Raw genomic sequence first — 21,565 nt, 5'->3', positions numbered from 1 at the left:
CACAGGAGTGGGGTTCTCTTGTGATCTTGCCTGTCCCCGGATATAGAAGACTGCTAATGTTCTAAGACCAGGAGTGTTCTTGCTCCCCCTCAGAGGTAGAGGAGATTTCTCAGTTCCTTGCTACCAGCTGCCATGTGTCTTTACCAGTACCCTAAGTGCCACAGGAGTCCTTGCCTTTTCCCCAGCAGTGTAAGACTTTTGCTCCTTAGAAAAAAATAGGAGAGAAGGACGCATGTAGGTCTTCATGACTTTCTTACTGTGATGCTTTTCCCCTCGCCCAGATTCCAGGATGTCTTTCTCGGTATTCTCATGCTACCTGCACTGTTTTTGGTGAGTACTCCTTGAGATCTGTGGAGAAGGGCCTGAAAATGTTGCTATTTCCCCTTTTATCTGATGCTTTTAGGCAGTCTATATTCTCATGTTGGCCCATATTTAGCCTTGGGATAAGGAGTTGAACAATAAGGTAAAACCTTCCTAAAATGCCTCAAACTTTTTTTTTTTCAAAAGGTTTAATTTAAATTAGCGTTTGAAAAACTTTATCAGACACCTCTAATGATTCACGTTGTATCTTAAATCCCATTTTACTTTACCCATTGGCATAGCAACCAGCCTTAGTAAGTACAACTGATAGCACTTTATCTCAGCTGCACCATATATCTTATTTTCTGCCCATTATATTAATAAAAATTGAAAGAAAATAAAAACATTTACCTATATTTCTCTTTTCCAACAAGTCAAACTTTTAATTTTTGTGTGTTTCCAACTAACCCCTGTCCATATACATATAATAATTTTAGGTAGTTAAGTTTATATTCTGGTGGAAATTTTGTTTCTGAAGTTTGCTTATTTGTTTTGCTTAATATGCCATCATAATCATTTGTTTACATTGCTAAATAGTCATTGCACTTCTCACTTAATGATTTGCATATTATTCCATGATGTTTGCATACCCTAATTTAATCAAATGTCCCCTATGGTTAAATACTAAAGGTTTTTCTAGAAACTTCAGTAATAAACATCACCCTGGGCAACCACCAATCTACTCTTTCTTTTTTTTTTTTTTTTTTTTTTTTTTTTTTTTATTTTCCCACTGTACAGCAAGGGGGTCAGGTTATCCTTACATGTATACATTACAATTACATTTTTTCCCCCACCCTTTGTTCTGTTGCAACATGAGTATATGAGGTTGGCTCTCTTAGATTCCAAGTGAGTATTTGTGAGTATTGTCCTTCTCTGACTTGTTTCACTCAGCATAAGCCCTCAAAGTATATCCACACTGTCACAAATGACGGGATTTCCTTCTTTTTTGAATAATATCCCATTGTGTTTATATATATATATATACATATATAATACATATAAACACTGCATGCATATATATGTATCCATTCCTCTTTATCCATTCCTCTGCTGACACTTAGGCTGTTTCCATGTCTTGTTTATTATGAACATCCTATAATGAACATGGGAGTGCAAATATTTCTTTGAGATACTGATTTCATTTACTTTGGATATATACTCAGAAATGGGGATTACTGTACCATATGGCAGTGGAGTTTTTGGTTTTTGGTTTTTGTTTGTTTGGTTGGTTGGTTTTGCTTTTTAGGGCTTTGCAGCACAGGGAAGTTCCTAGGCTAGGGATTGAATAGGAGCTGCAGCTGTAGGCCTGCACTGCTGGATCCTAGCTGCATCTGTGACCTACACTGCAGCTTGCATAAATGCCAGATCCTTAACCTACTGGGTGAGGCCAGTGATTGAAACTTCAACCTGTATCCTCACAGAGACAATGACAGGTTCCCAACCCACTGACCTACAATGGATAGTCTGCTTTTGCTCATTTTTAATTGGATTTTTTTTATTTTTTATTTTTTTGCATTGTATGAGTTCTTTGTATGTTTTGGATATTAACTCCTTATCAGATATATGGTTTGCAAATATTTCATGGGTTGCTGTTCATTTTGTGGATGTTTCCTTTGCTATGCAGAAACTTTTTAGTTTGATATAGTCCAACTTATTAATTTTGCTTTTGTTGCTTGTACTTTTTGTGTCATAACCAAAAAAATCATTGCCAAAACCAATGTCAAGTTTTTCCAGTGTTTTCTTCTGGTTGTGCTATGGTTTAAGGTCTTGCATTTAAGTATTAAATTCAATGCAAGTTATTTCTTGTGAGTAGTGTTAAGATTCAGGTTCAATTTTATTTTATTTTTTGCAGATGAATATCCAGTTTTTTCAACACCATTTATTAAGCAGACTGTCATTTCCCCATTGGCTATTCTTGGCTCTTTTGTCAAATATTTGTTAACTGTATGAGCAAGGCTTTATTTCTGGACTCTTGATTCTATTCCATTTGTCTGTATGCCTACGTTTGCTACTAACATACTGTTTTGAATACTATAGCTTTGTAATATTTTTGAAACCCAGAAATGTGATGTCTCCAGCTACATTCTTCTTTCTCAAGATTGCTTTGGCTCTTTGAGGTGTTTGTGGTCCCATACAAATTTTAGGATAGTTTTCTATTTCTGTGAAAAATGTTGGAATTTTGATGGAGACTGCACTGAATCTATAGATGGCTTTGGCTAGTGTGGATATTTTAACAATATTAACTCTGCCAATCCAATAACAAGGGATATCTTTCTATTTATTTGTGTCCTTCAATTTCTTTCATCACTGTTTTATAGTTTTTGACATACAAAAACTTTCACCTTCTTCATTAAATTTATTTCTAAGTATTTTTTGATGATACACATATGGGGTTGTTTTAATACTTTCTTTTTCAGACAATTTGTTGCTACTGTATAGAAATGCAATTGATTTTTATATGGCTTCTTTCACTGAACATGTGTTCATTCATGTTGTAGCATGTATCAATACTTCATTCCTTTTTATGACCAAATAATATTCTATTGTACGGTTATACTGTATTTTATCAGTTAATGAATATTTGGGTTGTTTCCATCTTTTGGTTATTATTAATAATGCTGCTATAAATATTCACATACAAATTTCTGGATGGGCATACATTTTCATTTCTTTTGGGCATATATCTAGGAGTGGAATTGCTGAGTCATAACTCTACGTTCACTCAAGTAATTGCCAGACTACCTTTTGTAGAGGCTATACACTATTTTACATTCCCACCAATAATGTATGGGTGTTCCAGTTTCTCCACATCTTCATCATCACTTGTTATTACCTGACATTTTAATTCTAGCCATCATAGTAGGTGTGAAATTGTATCTCTCTGAATTTTTTGATTTGCATTTTCTTTTTTTTTTTTTTGATTTGCATTTTCTTAATGGCTAATGGTGGCTAATGGCCCTTTTTCTTGTGCTTATTGGCCATTTATACATCTTCTCTGGATAAATATCTATTCAGGTTCCTTGCCTAGTTTTTAATTGGGTTGTTTGTCTTTTTCATATTGAGTTGTAAGAGTTCTTTATTCTAGATTCAAGCCCTTTGTCAGATATATGATTTGCTAAGTGTTTATAGCATTTTATTTGGCATATTTTGGTAACTCTCTACGTGATCACAGTCTCCTTTTAGACACATTTCTTGTATTCAGGTTAACTTTAAGCATGCTTTATAATTAAATTCTTCAAATCAAATGCATTGTATACATATTCAGTATGACATATTGCCTCATCAACATTTCTATTAGGTTCATCACACTGTAAACATCAACACATGGAGGTGTTATATCTTAGTGGTTTTGTAGTGGGGGAAAGAGAGAGCTCTCCAGGAGAGAGCCTGGGTTCTAATTCTGGCTCTACTACTTATAGCTGTGGTGCTTAGAATGTTACTTCACCTCACTAAGGCTTAATTTCCTCATCTATAAAATAAGGTTAATGATAATACATACTACATATTGATGTAATAGTGATTAAACTAGGCTAATATACTAATAACAATAATTTCAGACAAAAATAATGACAGCTATCATGTATATTATTGTTATTATGTTTACTCTGTTCCAAGTAATCTAAATATTTTATTATTTAATTTAATCTTCAGAATAATTATATAAAGTTGATATTAATAAATACTTGCCTTTTCTTAATATACAGACACAACCTTAAAATATTATTATGATATAACCATAAACCAGCACATTCAATAACTTAATTATGCTTACTTAAGTGTAATTCCTGGATTAGAATATTCGTAAAACATATTTAAATTTTATTTCTCAAAATCCTGGTTTGTTTCCTTAGTCCTGTGGATTCATTATTTAAATATAGTGTGAATTAAAGGAATACTTCATTTGTTTAATAAAGAATATTGACAGAGTTTGTTTTGGCTTCCTATTAAATTCTTTGGCAAACATTCACATTTTTTATTTGAGTAGATTTTTGTAGTCTTTCCTCAAACATGTTTTAGTGATTTATAGTCACTCATCACATTAATGAAAGAAATGTTGAATGGTTAATTTAAATGTTTATTTTTTAAAGTGACCAGAGGAAAATATTTCAGGAGATGGAATATTTCAGCACATATTCAAAGAGAAAGAGAGAAAAAGCTTTGTGATATGTAGTATTAAATTCCACTGTCCCTGAAAACAGTCATCAAATCTTTTATATTTGTTCAATTTGTAATTTATAGATGGCACTGGAGGGCCAATTATAAAAAACATATTTTGGAGGACTGCTGGAAATTTGTATAGACAGTAGTTTTGCCAGATACATTTACCCTACATTTACTCTGTACGGGATATTTTGCCTTTGATAAATAGTGTATATCCTCAAATTCAGCATTATGTGAGCACTAAACATGAGCTGAATGCTATCACATCACTAATATATTATTTCACTTATTCTTAAGAACAATACACAGAGGTAGATTTTATTATTACTCCTATTTATACAAAATAGGAAATAGGAAACTGAAGTCATAAGAGTTTGAATGTCTTAACAAAAGTTCTTCAGCTTCAAATATTTAAGAAAAAACTATTCTTGAAGTTCCCGTTGTAGCTCAGTGGTTAACGAACCCAACTAGCATCCATGAGGACGCGGGTTTGATCCCTGGCCTTGCTCAGTGGGTTAAGGATCTGGTATTGCCACGAGCTGTAGTGCAGGTCACAGACATAGCTCGGATTCTGCATTGCAGTGGCTGTGGCATAAGCTGGCAGCTACAGTTCAAATTGGATCCCAAGCCTGGGAACCTCCATATGCTATGGGTGTGGACCTAAAAAAAGACAAAAAGACCAAAAAAAAATTTTTTTTTAAAGAAAAATCTATTCTAATGCTTCTCTGCCAGAAAGTGATGAAGTCTTAATTAATGAGTAGAGTGGGTTTTTTGTGTGTTTTCGTTTTTGTTTTGTCTTTCCAGCAACCCTTCCTTTAGTAAACGATCTCTATTTCATCCCCAGAGAATCCAATTGTTTTCTCTCTCTGAAGAGAGTAGTTCTTCAAGAACAGTCCTGGACCAGCAATGATGAAGAATTACCTAGCAACTGTGAAAAATGCAAATATCCCAGACCTACTGAGCAAGCCCTCCAGATGATTTTGTTGCACACTAAAATTTGAGCATCATCACTCTATAGAAATTGCTCTCTAAATGGTCTCTGTCATTCTTAATTCCAAATCCACTACTGACATTAATCTTCATGAAACTTTCCTCTGTGATGGCATTTAATAGAATTCACCACTATCTCAATCTTAAAACTGCCTTATGTTGTTTTCTAGAACACATTGTTATCTGGTCTTCCATTCTGAGATATCCTCACTATCCTCTTTATTCCTTAATGAGGTTTCCTAAGGCTCCTAAATTCTCTTGTCCCCTCTATTTATACTCTTGATGTTCATTTCATCAACTCCCATAGACCAAGCATCCCATGTATACTGTGGACTTTCAAATCCTTTATCTCCTCCCTAGATCTTTCTAATAGTTTAATTATTTCGTCATTAACTCGATATGTATTTGGTACAATGCAGAGGGCATAGTCAAGCACCATTTGTTGGGAATACCCTAGTAAAAGAGATGAGCATGGTCCTTGCCCTCAGAAGCAGATAATTGAAATTTGTAAATGCCTTTAGAACAGTAAACCTTGATGTTCTATAGGGCTTATCTCAACATGACTTGATTTATTAAAATCACCTTTCTCCCTAAACTTAATTTTCCTTTTGAGCTTGATATCAGTTAAAAGTATCATCAGTAGCAATGAAACTATCTCTCCTTTGCTCATCCTACATATAAACCGCCCCCCCCCAAGTCTTTTTGCTTCTTCAAAAATATGCCTCACAAGCATCTCCCTCCCTCTTGGCCAATGTCTTAGGTCCTGTTCTGATCTACACTGTAGTAGATTGTGGTATATATTATACTAGAGTAGATTCCTCACCTTTTTTCTATTCTTATTCCCATTTGATTTTTCTTTCACAGTCTTGTCTGATCTATTTCCGTAAGATTAGAGATTTTTGTCATATCATTGTCCTGCTTAAAAACACACAAATAAACAACACACTTCAACGGTTCTCTGCCCACACAAACTGAATTCTTATATAAAACATTCAAAACCCTTCTAAATGTGGCTTCAGCTTCTCTTTTCCAGCTACATGTCCCAGCCTCCCTGGGCTACCCACTGGCAATCTGCCTTGTCCCCATGTAGAGTGACTTTATCAAGACTGCTTCCCCTAGCAGTATCCCACATCAGGACCCAGCTCCAAAGTTACCTTGTCTGTGAGCCTTTCTCGTCTCTCCTAACAACCTTGCTTCACAACCAGACAAAATTAATACTCCCTCTTTAACACTCCTAAAATATTTTGTCTATGGCACCAACAATGCCCCACTGGATTTTAAACAACTTGAGATCAAAGATTACATTAGTGCATTTGTGAATGCCTGGCATCCAGCTCAGTGCTTGGCACCTTAATAGGTGTTTAATAAATAGAGATGGAATTGATCTAACTCAGTTTTAATACTTTTAGTTTCCATGTTGCAATCATCTGGAAGAAGAAAAATTTAAAGGAAGCTAGTCCTACCTTCTAGATGCAGGCACACGGAGAGTAGAAGAAGTAGAGCTGACAAGGAAAACGATCTTATAAGCACAATCCTCATTAGCAGGCAGTTGAGGTCTCCTGGATGATGGCACATATAGTTATAGCTCTTCGTGAGGATGCTTGTTAATCATAAAAAGATTAACTTGCATTTTAAATTCTCTGTTTAAGGACAAGGGAAATAAGTTGTCTTTTATTAAATAAATATATTTTAATGTCAGGATGTTAAAATTACACTTATGTCGCTAATGACTGGGTTCAACAAATAAATAAAACACCATTTGAAACTACAGAATTTTATTTCCTAACCCCATCTCCATCTGATATTGCAGCTGGTGGTGATGTGGCACTCTGAGTCCACAGCGAAAGGGGCCAAGGTTCCATCTGTCCTGTTGCTGTGCTTTACAGGGCCTGCACTCCCAAGACAGCCAGACATATCAGTGTTGGAGCCCCAGCAATTACGTCCACATCCCAGGACTTTTCCTTTTGGTCTTCCCAGAAGTTGCCACACCACCTCTGCTTATATACTCTTGTCCAGAACTTAACAAATAACCACACTTTGCTGCAAAGAGGCTGAGAAATGCAGTTTCTATTCCAAGGGTCATGAGTCCAGCCAACGACTGTGGGTTCTAATACTAAAGTAGAAAGAGAAATGGAGGTTGCAAGACAACCAGTATCCTCTTAACCAGTACTTTAAGGTTCTATTTTCTGAACTATTCCTCTATATGCATTTTCACATTCTCATTCTCCAGTAGTGACCCATCGATGAATTTGAAAGATTAGTGTCCCTCCCACATCTGCATTTACAAAGAATCAAAGTAGAAAACAACTTTGAGACCATCTATTCCACTGAAAGTCTGTCACTATTATTAGTTCATAAAGTGTTAAAACATTGAGAATAAACACTTAAAAACTTAACAGTAATTTGATATGTCTGTAACATGCAAGCCTATGATCAGTAGTACATTCACCTCATTGAACAGCGTATAAACCAGTTGGGGCGTCATCCAATTCACTTGGCAAGTCACATGTGGTACAAGCTGAGTATATGTTTTGTACCCCAGGACCATGTATCAGTACTGGCTACCTTAGTCCTTCACTGCTTTCAGATGCTGAGACCGATGTCAACAACCTGCATCTCTGACCACATGAAGGATTCCCGAGCCATTTCTTAACCAGAGCTCTAAACCCACTGTGGGTGCTTTTGAAATCTGATTGGCTTCTTTGTGTCTGAACTCCAATACTCATGGGAATGGGCCCTGTATACCTGGGTTCCAAGGGCTGTTTCACTCCCAGCATTTGCTTCCACTCCTATCTTACCCTCAACACCATTCCGGATGCTGCTCTAAACTGAATAAACTACAAAAAACTAAGAGCTTAGTTTCTCATCCAGCTCTGAATATCTCCAGTGCCTAAGTGTCACTACTGCAGTGCTCCCCCTCAACACACACACACACACACACACACACACACACACACACACACGGCAAAAGCAATTCAGATCCAACCCACTCTCTTGTGAATCAATGATCACCCTTTACTGGTATGACCAAGTTGCTGAATGACCAATTCACTGAGTTACTGCTGAACTTTTTCAAAAGATTAGTTTCGGTGATTGCACCAGGAGTTTTCACAGATGTTTGGATAAGGCATCTCAGCTCTCAGTTTCCCATGTGATTCACATTTCAGATGCTGAACCAACTCTCTTGGACTCAATATTTAAGGTGTGGATTCATGAGTTTTCCTTTGAATACATTTCACAGTCTTTCCTACTTCTGCAGGTCTATGCCCTGCCCTTGCTTCTACCTCTGGTAGTGAAAAGGCTCTTTACAAACCTTCTCTACCTGGTAAAAGACGTGAGCTTGATGTTTTCCTGCTATTGGTAATTTGGCAAACTGACTTTCAGAGAACTGATCTGGAGTCACCACCAAGTGCTACATCCTACTGTAGTTAAATTATGTTTCCATTCACATAGTAAATGATTTTAGCAGCTGGAAATAAACTTTGGGGGAAAAATGGTCTCCACCAAAATTACTGTTTTGACATCTACCCACAGTGCCAAAAAGCATACCAAAAAACAAGCACCTCCACACCACCTCCACCCAAAAGTGTTGTTTCCTGTGGCATTCTTTCCTTGTGCTGCAATGAAGAACCACAGCAGTTTGTGTGTGAGTATGGGGATGGCGAGCTACCAGTATGTAGCACTTCACCACTTTGAAACACTTTCAAATATACTGTCTCATTTGATTCACGCAATCCGTTAATGTATTTGCCAGGGTCCACATTACTCTTATTTTTTGGTTGAGGAAACAGAGGCTCATAAAAATTAAAGAACTTCCCTCAAAGTCATATAGGCAGTAAGTTAAAGATATACACCAGAAACAACCTCTCAATGCTTCCTCCTTCACTTGGCTCTGACTCCTACCTGGACTTTTAAAAAAATATTTCGGCATGAAAGAATGTCGGCCAAATATTTTCACTTTCATTTCCTTTAGGTATTGTCAGTGGTTTGCCTCTGACCATGCTTTCCCTGCCCTAATTTATTTTTGACTTTTCACACAGTTCATTTAGCTATAAACTCTTGAAGGTGAAGGCCAGGTCTTGTCTGTGGTCAGTACAGTCCATGGCATACATCTCCTGGCACTCAACTATCCCTATTTAGTTGCCCTCTTAACCAGAGCCTTCCTTGGGTTGACTGTGGCCAGTGAACACCTGAACATCAACCAGTCAAGCAGTTTCTAAGGTTCTGGTAGGACTTCTATGACCTCCTCACACATAAGTTCAGGAATGAGACTAATAAGTCAGGCTATTTTGAATGATTAATTCACCTGTTCTAAGAACAGACAGCACAAAGGTTTTTGTAGTCCCTTTGAAGACTAGACCTACAGATCAATGTGCAATGTCCATCATCTCTTCTAAAAAGAGGAGATTTTTGAGTTTTCTTCTCTAAACTATACTTCTCATCTGGAAAATTTGAGCATTCTGGTGTTAAACCGACTATCCTAAATGGTATTGCAATATACTGTTCAGTGAGAAAGTAAAAATGCAAGAGTGTGTTGGGAAAAGAACTTAACAAGAAGGCTGCAACCACTTTAGAAGTGTAAAACTCCATCCACAGGGGAGTTAGGACACTAAAACTTCCATCAAAGCACATGAAAATGACATCAGTGGTCTGTTATCCCCTCATAAATGAACCAGACCTGGGCAAGGATGTTCGAGCAACGTCAGCCCTTGTCAAACCCATAACAAAGTCTGACATCTGTTAAATCATTAAAGGTACAAATAAAATGTTAACCAAGACAGAGAAGGAAGGGAGAGTGCTGATAGCATGTATTAGGACTAAACGTAAAAGGCCAGAAAAGACATGATTAATTCCTGGATTTTGGAATAGCACTATAGCTTGTTGGCTAAACCTCCCCAGGTTCCAAGTCACTGGAAACTACTCTGGCAATAAAAACACAATGGAGATCTATAATAGATGTATTTAGGGCTTTTAACACTGATACAGCTGTTTCCACAATAAGTGGAGATCCTTTGGCTCTTTACATCCTCATCTTCCTCCAGACACCTTGTTTCAATTCCATGGAATGTAATTCTCCCTGACCTCAAAGAGAACTTTGTCCTTGAATCAGCTCTGTAAGAGCAAAACCAAATATTGGCCAATAGCACTCATCGTAGTTTTTATACTTGATTAAACAGTGCATTCTATTTTTTCTATCCTTTTTGAGTCTGGGGCATACTAGCTATGGAAGTTCCCTAGTACAGAAAAAAAGTGAAGTTTCTCTTCAAAACTTGTGACAGAGAAAAAACTAGATAATTATCAAATTGTTTTCTTTCCATTTTCCTAAGGGGGTGGGGGGGGGAGAAATACTACATTTCCCAGATTCCTCTGCAGGTACATGGGACTTTGGGATTGATTTCTGGTCTGCAGAATGTGAACAGAAGTCATAAGTGTCACTTCCAGGCTGAGATAATTAGAATAGGTTTGCTTTCCCCATACACTCTGTCTCTCCTTTCCACAGCTGACTTGGAAGTCAAGTTCTAGGTGGCATAGCTACAAGGAGTCTTCAGCCTGGGTTCTTGAGTCACCACTGGAAGAAAGATGCCACCTGACCCACATGGGGCTCTCAAGTGAGTACTGAGTTATTCCATTGTTATTCAAGGGTTATTTGATACTGCACTTAGTATAAACTTCCATAATATATATAACTCCAACAATTTAAATATTTTCTAAAATAAGTTAACCTGAGACATATGATAAATGCATCATAAATTGACAGGGCTGAATGTGCATCCTACTGAAATCAAGGAAACCTAACTGGCCTGAAGGGGAACAGCCACCAGCCTTCATATGTGGGTTCATGGGGACTGCCTGCAGCCACAAGGAGTCATGCACAGTCACACCATTCTACATATTTGTGCCAGCCTGTCAAAGAGGGACCCTTTAAAAGGAATGGCCAGAGTGCACTAGTTCACTTTTATGGGTGTGTGGGAGTGAAGCCAGGTAAGGAAGAAAGAGGAAGAGTTCACAGCAGGAGGAAAAGGCAAGTCATTTGGACCATCCCAGCTCAACTCCATACAGACAAGAAGGATTCACTTTAGCAGGGTCTCCAACATGTCAGGCCCAAGCATGTTGGCAGGCCCAGTGATGGGAAGTTGGGGTGATCATGGAGATAGTAACCAAGGCAACAAGCAAGTTCAGCAATTTGGTGTCAGCAGGCAATAGCAGCAGAAGCTCCAGAAGTACCATTTTTCTAGGGAGGAAGTTTAGGAGTGCTGTACCAGCTGGCCAAGGCTGAGGTTCTAGGTGAGTCACAGTATGAAGGGCTGCTTGGAGGCGTTCCAGTTTAAGGTGAGCATAAAGGACTGAGGGAGGGACTGGGCTGTGGACCCAATGACTCAACTGATAGAGAAAGCAAGGAAATGCCTTCTTGTGAGAATTTATTGTATCCTTCTCCTACCACGATTGTTCTAGAAAACAGTCTACTGGTTCTGCCTGCAGCCTTAATTCTGGAATCCATTAAAATCAAGAGAGGAATTCAGACACACGTATTTTAACAGTATAACTGCCTTCTCACTCCCTTCCCTTCCCCTGAGAAACATGGCTAGGAAAACCCTTCCCCTTCAGGCAAACGTGGCTATGAATACCATGCCATAAAAATAGGAGGGCCTCTCTGAAGCCCTTCCCGGGACCAAATGGACCCCATTGCTTGCTGCACACCACAGTGCTAATACTATCTACCTTATTAGGTGGGAATAAATAATTTCATCATAAAAAGTCATCATAGGAGTTCCTTGGTGGCCTGGTGGGTTAAGAATCTGGTGGAGTCACTGCTATGGCTCGGGCTACTGCTGTGGCTCTGGTTCAATCCCTGGCCCAGGAACTTCTGCATGCTTGAAGGCATGGTCAAAAAAAAAAAAAAGCCATCATAAAGCCTAGTTCCTTTCTGTCATATTCTGTACATTTGCTAAGTAAAGGTGCTGAATATTCTGGATCACTTGGCCTGTACTCCGCAAACAAGCACAAGCATGACTGGGTGTGCCCTGGATGACAAGAGACAAGACAGCAGGAATTGAGAGATAAGGAGGCCTATATGCTCCAGTCCCCCAAAGCTTAATGGTCTCTGCCACACATGGCCCAGTGCTAGCCTGCCCTCCTTTTACACCAAATTAGTGGAGGTTATGAATAAAGGGACTGATTTAATTCACTCAAAAAAGTATATTGAGTACAGTGGTACACAACACTGGACTAGCTTTATTGGGAGAATGCTGATGTAAATACTATTCCTGCATTCATAAGGCATATGCTCTGATAGAGAAGATAAGAAATAGTTCTCAATAATTTTAATGTAAATGCCTAAAAGAGGAGAAATAAAATGACATGAATGTTAATTCAGAGGAGGATGAGATTACTCTCAGCTGGGAAGTGGATTCAGGACCATAAAATGCTGGTGCCACATAGCACCATTGAGATCATCTCATCTAAATATTTCAAGTAGAGGCTAAAGATGTTAGGTGATTATGCAAGCTCATGGAGCCAGTGACAGAGCCGACAAAGCCTGGAGCCTCTCTCTTCTGACTGCAATCCAGCACTGAATTCAGATCTCTCTGATTCCAAAAGCCTTTCTAAACACCAGACTGCCTCTATGTAGAGAAAAAGTTTTAGCCTAACTGTAACAAAGTAAGAATAACCCCAAAACAGTATCCGAGTGTGTTGTGGGGTGGGGAGGGAAGGATGCCAGGTCTCCTAAATGGAGCAGCATCTAAAACACACCATTGATGCTTCTGCTGCTGCTAACAGCATCACTATCATCATCATCATCATCATCATCATCATCATCATCACTTAAGGGAACATATTGCTTACCATAAGGAACAGATTTGATTTCTCCTTTGCACCAAGAGGATCTTGTTTTGCTCTTTACTCTTGCTGCTAGGAAGCTCAGAGACAAATCCAAAGTTCCTCCTCAATGACTGTCCAATACTCCACATGCATATGAGTTCTTATTTTCTCCCCATCTTGACCTTAGACTGTGATTTCTATTTTACCTGACTCTAACATTTACTCGCCATTTATACATTTATTCATTATATATATTCGCATGAGATTCCTCAAAACTTTAGTGGATAAGGTACAGTACGCATGACATTAATTAAAAAATAATTTACCTGGGTAGAGCTTTCATCTGTAGCATCACACAGATTCTTTAGTCCTTTGAATTCTATTGCTAAAATATCTGAAGAAAAAAAAAAATCAAGACACCATCTGGTGCCTTTGGAAAGAGAGGTAATCAGGTCTTTGATCTGCTCTGCACGTGGAACTGGGAGAGGGAGAGAGGACCAAATCTCCCTGACACAGACAATCATTTGCTTTATTAAACAAGTGTCTTGTATTACACACAGAGAGTAGTGCATTATGTGGATGCACAAGAAAAAATTATGATGAAAAGTAGATACTGAGCATACTGAGTACTTGGGTTTTGAAACATTAACATCACAGCTGTTTCTAATAATTTTTCTCTAACTGCAAGCTTATTTCCACAACATGTACTAATGTAACTGTAACTGCCCCCAAAATGTTTTTCATTTTTTCAAATGAGGTCTTCTTAGAAATAACGATGCAACTGAGAGCCCATAGCCATCTTAGCTCACTACCCCATATACAGGGGTACATATTTTGTACTCATTGACTCATTTTTTTGGTCTGCTATATGATTCAAGATGAGATAGTTTTCAACAGCTGAATTACTTATAAACTTGTGAAATGTGCCTTTCCAAACAACAAAACAACAACAAAAACCAAGGAGAACCTCACTAATGAGAACAGTCAAGAAAGTTAATCAGTGGAGCTCTCTATGCTTTTGAATGGAAATGACAATGGGGAAGAAGCTTCCTTGCCCACGATCTGGGTACTGATAATGCTAACAGGTCAGGAGAACTGGACTGGAACTATGTGCTAGCAGGTCCAGGGCTTGGGGAAATGTAAGCCTTTTTTTTTTTTTTTTTTTTTTTTGAGGGTTCTTTGGTTTACACCATTAAAGCTCTGGGGTTAACATGAACTCAAGTACAAAGAAAATTTATATTAATATTCCTTTCAAGTTCCTCCTTCTAATTACTTTTTTACTTCCAATTATTTCCCTCCATCCATGCTTTCTTTTCTAGATGGTTTTATAGTTTTGTAAAGAGTTGGGGCACTTCCTCCTTTGAGACTATCCGTGGAGGTCTGACCATCAGAGGCCAGTGTCTTCTGGGCTGGTTCTCCTGCGACAGGAGGTCGCCTCCACGGTGCCCACAGATCATGACCACCTACAGAGCTTCCCTTGAAGCCTGGGTTCTGTCTGCTGTACTCAGCTCCTGCTCTGGTCAGGGCCTCCAGAGTCTCCCTCGGTTATTACCTGCTGCGAGGTGGAGGGGTCCGAGCAAAGCATAGTACAGGCCCACCTCGGGGACAGTGCCATTGACCGCCTCCAAGGGCGCCACCTGGCCCCACCGGAAGTATGGCAAACTCTGCGGAACCTAAAGGACCACCAGTCCCCTTCTTCCGGGGGGAGGTCTTAGGCCAGGGCCTGAACTACTCCCAACCTCTACCCCCCAAATCTGGGCGGGCTGTGAACAACCACTCAGCGGGATAGTTGACAGTCTCTGCCAACTCCCCTCATTCCTCCACCGGAATATATTATCGGCCACCACCCGGCTGGCGGGCCTAGCAAGGATTGTTATCCCAGTTGTAATGTCGACCAGGTTAAGGCCAGGACATGGCCAGGGTCCCGAAACAAATACGTGCGTAACCACACATGTGGAATCACGTCAGGAGCGGAGCTCCCCCCTCCACTCCAGCCCCGAATCCTCGGAGCCCGGCAGGCCGCGGGCCATTACGCAGGCCGAAGTCCGAGACCCGGGTGGATTCAGGTTTACATCCTCGGGGGTGGAAGCGGTGGGCGGCGCGGCTGCCAAGGTCTGGGGCCCAGGAACGCCGCTCCGAGCGCGAGGGGAGCCTGCGCCGCGGAGCCTCGGGGCCGCAAAGAGGCTCAAGCTGGGCAGAGGACGCGATGGGTGCCCCTCTCCCGCACGCCGCCTGGAAACTGGAGCTCCCAGTTCCTGGGCCTTAGGTTTTCACTCACTTTGTTCTTTAACCCATTTTTAAAAAGAGATTCTTAATTCGAAGCTATAGATGACTACAGCAGCCTCCTCTTCCCACTCCAGGCGCCTTCCATCTCCCGGGGCCATCGGAATTGACAGCCAGCGGCGCACCCGCAAGTCCACGCACGCTCACGCACGTACACATGCGCACATGCAACGCACACCACTGAGGCTGCCGGGGTAGGGTAGGGCGATCCTGGGTGCCGCGGTTGTTGTGGTCGTGCTATCTCGGGGGTCTGGGAATGTTTCTGAGCGTTTTGGTGCTCTTTATTAATAGTTCCCCTAGGAAGAACCAGCACTGCGCCCTGGCGCGCGGTGGCCCGGGCAGCGCACCCTTCTCAGTCTGCAAGCGGAGACGAGGGCGCGGCATGGGCGCCCACACTCATCTATAATCCTCAGCGGGCTGTACACATCAAGGGGCTGAGAGGCCTTTTCTAGAGAGCCGCCCCTCGCCCTCCCCGCGGGAGATGATGTATTTATTCTTCGCACTTACTGTGCACTTAGCACCGTGAGGGCTGTTCTTTGCTCTTAGCAACGGAAACCCGCGGCTCCGCAGCCGTGACTTCCTGTGGCCCTTGAGCACGAGTCCGCCCGGCGGCGCGGGACCTTGGGCTTGATCTTTCGAACTGGTAGCTAGGGCCGGCGGCGACCGACTGGGACATCTTCCGCCCTGCCTGACCCAAGCCTCCTAGATATTGCGGCCTGCCACCTCGCTCCGGGGAAGGGAAGCGAGGGTCGGCCCTGCGTTTGCATTGGGGAGTGAAAATGCAAGGCGGGCTCCGGACTTCGAGTAGTTAAAGTACCGACGCAAAGCGCTTTCCTGGGCGCCTTCTTTGAGCTTCCATAAAAAGAGTTTAATTAATAGCTGAGACGAATCGCCCTGTCAGGTGACTTGGGCAATCAGAAAAACTCCTCTGAAATACAGAAAGAGTTGGAAGTTGTTACTCCTTGGCAAACCCCAACCCTCACCCGGAGTTTGCCTCCCTAGTCCTCTTGACTTCACTCACAACCCCCTGGAGAAGTCTCAGTGATAGATTAGGGAGTCGCTTAGGCGTTGCCCTGTCATTCCCCCCCAACACGACCTTTCCTGGGACGACTCTGAACTCAGGATCGAAACCTATTTCCGCTCGGATCCGGGTGGCCGAGCCCCACTCACTTCACCCTGGCGAGCCCAGCGGTTGCTGGAAAATTGCGACTGCAGCGGGCGCGCGGCTTCGAGCGCGCTGCTCTCCGAAGCCGCTGCGATGCTGATTTATGCTCGTGCCGCTCGCGAGAACCCCAACGCTTTGGCTAGGTTAATTTTTGTCAATTGTTCCTCATCACACTGAGATAGTTTGCAGCTTGAGGCGAGTTTTATTTATCACCCTGCACATTTGAAATACAGTCAGACATAAAAATAACTGACTTTGGGACTCTGGCGCAATATCGGAGCCGTCGGGGAATAATTTGGCTAACTGACTTGGACGTTTCACCTTCTAAACAGAAATGCAACTCTCAGTCAAACTGTAAATCAGATTGTCTTCGGCAATGAAAAAAAATAACACAGGCACCAAACGCAGGAGGAAACGGAAACAAAATGAAAGAAAACGCAGATACTGACCAAAGCAAAACGAGCTTCAGAAACCCAGATTAGATTTTAATTTTAGGCGTTGGACCTCATCTAGAATGTGGATTCCTAAATGTTTGGGGGGAATCTAGGGTGCCTCCGCCCTAGGGGATTCTAAGGTGCCCCCAGAAACTGGACTGATATTTCTTTTTATTGTTACTGCTGTTTTTGTTATTAAATAATAAATGCTGTTTTCGGGGGGCCCTTGAAAAGCTCTAATTGTAAATGTTAACGAGAATGGTCTGGGCAGGACAGGGTGGGAGTTCTGGGAGCCATCTGAAACTTTAGAAATAAGGAAATCAGAAATTTCCCAGGCACGTTCCTTGTTCCCAAATATCTGTGAATAGACAGAAAAAAAAATCTAATAGTCTTTTGGCTTCAAGCGTTCCTCTCCCTCACCTCTCTGGAAGCCGCCCGTATTGAAAGCTCAATTTCTTGGAAGCCGCCAGTATTGAAAGTATTGAAAGCCTACTACTGTAGGTTTTTGTATCACTCATAGACCGAGTGGTCAAAAACCTAGCCAGGACTAACCTTTCAGTATGGCAGAGAAGAGAAAACCCACACAGGCGACCACTCAGCAATTGATCACTTTGGGGAACTTAAAACACAACAAAATAAAAAAGTTTTGCCAGTGTGGGGAGCATCTGCTATTATTTTTGCATCGTTTCTTACAACCCCAATGTTCATCCCCACCCCCGCAAGTAAATTTCATTCTAGCACAACAAAATGGACACCAGCCTCAGCGTTTCCCTGACTCCCGCAAGGGAAATCTGAAGATGGTTTTCTTAACGCGAACCCAAAGCGACCTTAAATGTAGGCACCTGCCCCACTCTTTGGGTATTAAACAAGAATATATTTGTTTAAACTCCTTTTTTTACCAAAACCATTCACATAGCTTGCCTCTAACATTTCTCCAAATAAACTGGAACAGGAGAGCTGTGACTCTTAAAATCTACAAATTGAAATTAAATTTAAAGATACCACAGGGGGCTTCATGTAGAAAACTGGAGGGATTATTTTCAAATAACTTTGAAGGGAAGATACCTTAGTAGTTGATAGTGCCTTCTATCCATACCGAATGCATAATATTAAATTATGATTGCAATCAAAACGTGGTTTCTAAGGCATTAAAGGAAATAAAATTAAATATAATATTTTGACGGAGAAAAAGATCAGGGGGTAGTTGGAAATTTTTCACAAAAGCTAATTAAATTGGTGTGGTTTTGACATTTGTGTGATCCAATTCTAATCTGGTGGTTTTCATATCGACCTCAAGCTGGTTTTGCTCAAATTGACATCTCTGCTTCTTCAGAGTGGGAACTCAGCAAAAGCAGCACGCTCTGCTGACGGGCAACTCTTGTGTCCTGAGTAATCCTTTGCCAATAGATGGTCTGACATCCTTTTCAGTATAACCAGCTGGGAAATTAAAAGAAAAATGTTTGTCTCTCCGCATATTTATTTTATTTGTTGTGTTTTCTTTATTTCTAACACATCAAGATGAGGTCTTTCTCTTAGAATCCCAAACCACAAATATCTCCCCCCAAAAAATGTATATTTCAAAATTAAATCTACAGATGTAATACATACTGTGAACCCTATAAAATGCGTTTACAATGCTGACTTAAAGAAAGAAATTTATAACTTTCATATGTACCTTCCTTTTGCAATAGGCAACTGCCATATGTTTCCGACTTCCATAATTCAGTTTTTCCTGGACATCTGTAGCAGGTAGTGAGTGCTTCTTAAAGTACATTTTATGTAATTTGAGAAGAAACCCGCACCAAAGACTAAAGGTTAACATAAAAAAGCACAAGTCTTTCTAGAAATGCAAGTTATTCAAAATTTGCATCACCTATTGTGCATGGCCTGAGAGAGCTTTCCCCACCACCACCTTCTTCAAACTGAATTTTGAAGTGCAGTATTGTATTTGCTGAGGGTTCTTTGCAAGCAACATTTCCAAAATGTCTAAATGCTTTGGTAGAATTTCTCTTGTTATTGCTAGTCTTCATACTTTTGTTCACAGATTCTCATTTGGCTCTATCTTGAAAACCCAGGTTGGAACTGTTTTTCCAGTAAGATTATTTATTTGAGACAAATTTTAATATTTTTATACTGAAAGGGGGGGGAAGCCTTATGTTTTTTTCATCTATTTTAATTGTTCACCTTACACTCACTAAAGGAGAGTTTACACAATTAAAAGTGAAAACCAAACCAAAAGTAATACAGAAAAGTCAGAGCTTGTTCTCAAATTTTTGGCTCCTGTGTTTAAATTCAAGATTTATTCTTAATGGTAATACTATTTTTCAATAGCTCATTTCTATTTGTGTAGTTCTAGTGCTACCATTAAATTAATTTGTTAAAATCCTTTCATTCAGATGAAACTGAAATGCTTCATCTGTCAGTACAGATGAATAAATTCCAGCCACATTCTTTATTGTTTATACTTTCAGCAGATTACATAAATGTGAGCAAAATTTCCACTGTGTAATAACTGTGGGTATCTACAACTGTAAGATATGAGAACAGGGCCCAATTTACAGCTAATTAATAAGTTGTATAAAAAACTAAACACTATACATTGTGATTCTTAAATGGAGCCTACACAAAGACTCAGTTCCCTTTTCAATTCATTTTATTAAACTAGCAAACTCAAGATGGTCTTCGTTTATGGGTAAAAACAACATTAAACATTTAATTCAAAGAATATGAAGCTGCATATTTTAGTTAGCAACTTAGGCATCATTTTACAAAGCATTAACTATCAAGATACCTTTTACATATGTAGAGAATATTATTTAATTTCCCCATTCATTGTCACAGTTTGATTTATGTCCACTCGGCCAGTTGCAATATTGGTATCAGCAATGTCTAACTACTCATCTTTGGGTATGCATTTACATCTAGGTGTTCATTTTATTACCTTCTTCAAGCCAGCTTATATTTGGATCAGGTATTAGTGATAGAGACAAGTGTGTCCTTCTTGGACATTTCTGTTACTAACCCCTTATTATAGTCAGGTTGTCAGAAGAATGTGGGTCAATAAATGAAGTGAAGGGGGCGGTTTTCCACGCACAAGATAAAAAATAATTTCAGCAATGTCTGGAGGTTGAGCAGATATTGCTGGAAATTGAACATGGGGACACCCCCACCAAGAGACTTTTCTTCCGTGTACATCCAAGGTTCATTACGTTCTCACCGCCCCTCCGCGTGGTGGGTCTGAGAATCCTCTTCTTTCTTTCCCCTTCCCCAAAGTGCAGAAAGTGGAGGTTGGGGGGAGGGTGTGGTGGTGACAAGCTCACCAACAAAGTACACTCCCTTCACTCTTCCCAAACCTAGCACCTGCCCTAAGCCCCAGCTAGAAATGAGCATTGATTGATAAACCGGCGCTAGAAGGAATCTTTTGTGTTTGGGCACTTGGGAGCCATGAAGACCACTCCGCGGTGAGCGATTTCTTTCCTTGGGAGACTCAGTCTCAGCTGATCAGAATATATAACAAACTAGTTGTTGGAGGAAGAGAATGGTAAACAGTCGCCAACATGTGGGGTGGTGCAGTCTGTGTGTGCAAATTCGCGACAATTCGAGCCACGAGTGGCGGTTCTGGATCGCCTTCTCCCTGGGGTTGGGTTTGCAGCTGCAGCGGGAGACACGACCGGGAGGAGGCCCGTGAGAACGCAGCCATTCAGCCCTTGGCCGCGTGAATTTACCTTGTAGCCTTCGAAAACTTATACAGGTTATAATTTATTATTTTTATTTACCCAAATCAGAAGCAGAGGCGAGAAAAAGAACATGCGCAGAGAAGGAAGACAGTAGGAGAGGGTAAAGGAATATAGGGAGGAGAGGGGGAGCCGCAGCCTACAAAGTAAGGTGCTGTGGGTTACTCCTTACCGCTTTGAAGTCCTCGCCCCCAATTCAGATGTAGCTTTTCTCCAGATTAGGTTACAAATTAAGGCAGGTAAATTAGTACCCTTCTTGGGGCTAGGATTGGGCCCTTGCTCACTCTCACTCTCCCATCCATTTCTGTTATTCTTTTAGCTATTAATAAACTTTTTTTTTTTTTAATGCGTGAGAAGGAAGTCTGGATCCAGCCTCTTTGGAGATTCGGGGACCACCTGACGCGCCTGGAGTTCAAGGGCCAAGAACAGACTTTCTTGTGTGACAGGACTCACCTCCTGTGTCAGGTCTCTAGTGTGGGAAATTAAACAAAAGTGTTAGAAAAGCTTATGACCATCGTCAAGTGTAAAAGAAAAAAAAAAAAGGTCTATCTGGAGAATGGCTAGAGAATGGAGAATGAAATCCAGACGCATAGGATTTTAAAATTTATAATTAAAAA

At 40.5% G+C, this 21,565-nt stretch overlaps 2 long non-coding RNA genes across 7 annotated transcripts in view; one reads left to right on the top strand and one right to left on the bottom strand.

The window, feature by feature from the left end:
* LOC146406083 (uncharacterized) overlaps positions 1-15,766 on the bottom strand; it is a 27,919-nt gene extending 12,153 nt beyond the window's left edge. For 2 of the 6 annotated variants that reach the window (XR_014805266.1, XR_014805265.1), the window contains exons 1-2: positions 15,611-15,756; positions 6,975-7,151 (exon numbers count right to left, since the gene is read on the bottom strand). This is a non-coding gene — a long non-coding RNA (uncharacterized LOC146406083). Of the gene's footprint in view, positions 1-6,974; positions 7,152-13,658; positions 13,763-14,884; positions 14,978-15,610 lie in introns of those variants that run through there. The other 4 variants (XR_014805267.1, XR_014805274.1, XR_014805281.1 and 1 more) reach the window with 4 other exon arrangements.
* Positions 11,012-21,565, top strand: LOC146406082 (uncharacterized). The gene is made up of 2 exons (XR_014805293.1): positions 11,012-11,120; positions 15,693-21,565. It is a non-coding gene; the product is annotated as an uncharacterized LOC146406082 (long non-coding RNA).

The sequence above is a fragment of the Sus scrofa genome, chromosome 1, assembly GCF_054392235.1.
Source record: "Sus scrofa isolate SSC_HxYL_T2T_F1_AM1 chromosome 1, Sscrofa_HxYL_maternal_Yorkshire_Landrace_v2.0, whole genome shotgun sequence".
NCBI classification, from domain to species: domain Eukaryota; kingdom Metazoa; phylum Chordata; class Mammalia; order Artiodactyla; family Suidae; genus Sus; species Sus scrofa.
This window is presented reverse-complemented; position numbering and strand designations above follow the sequence as displayed.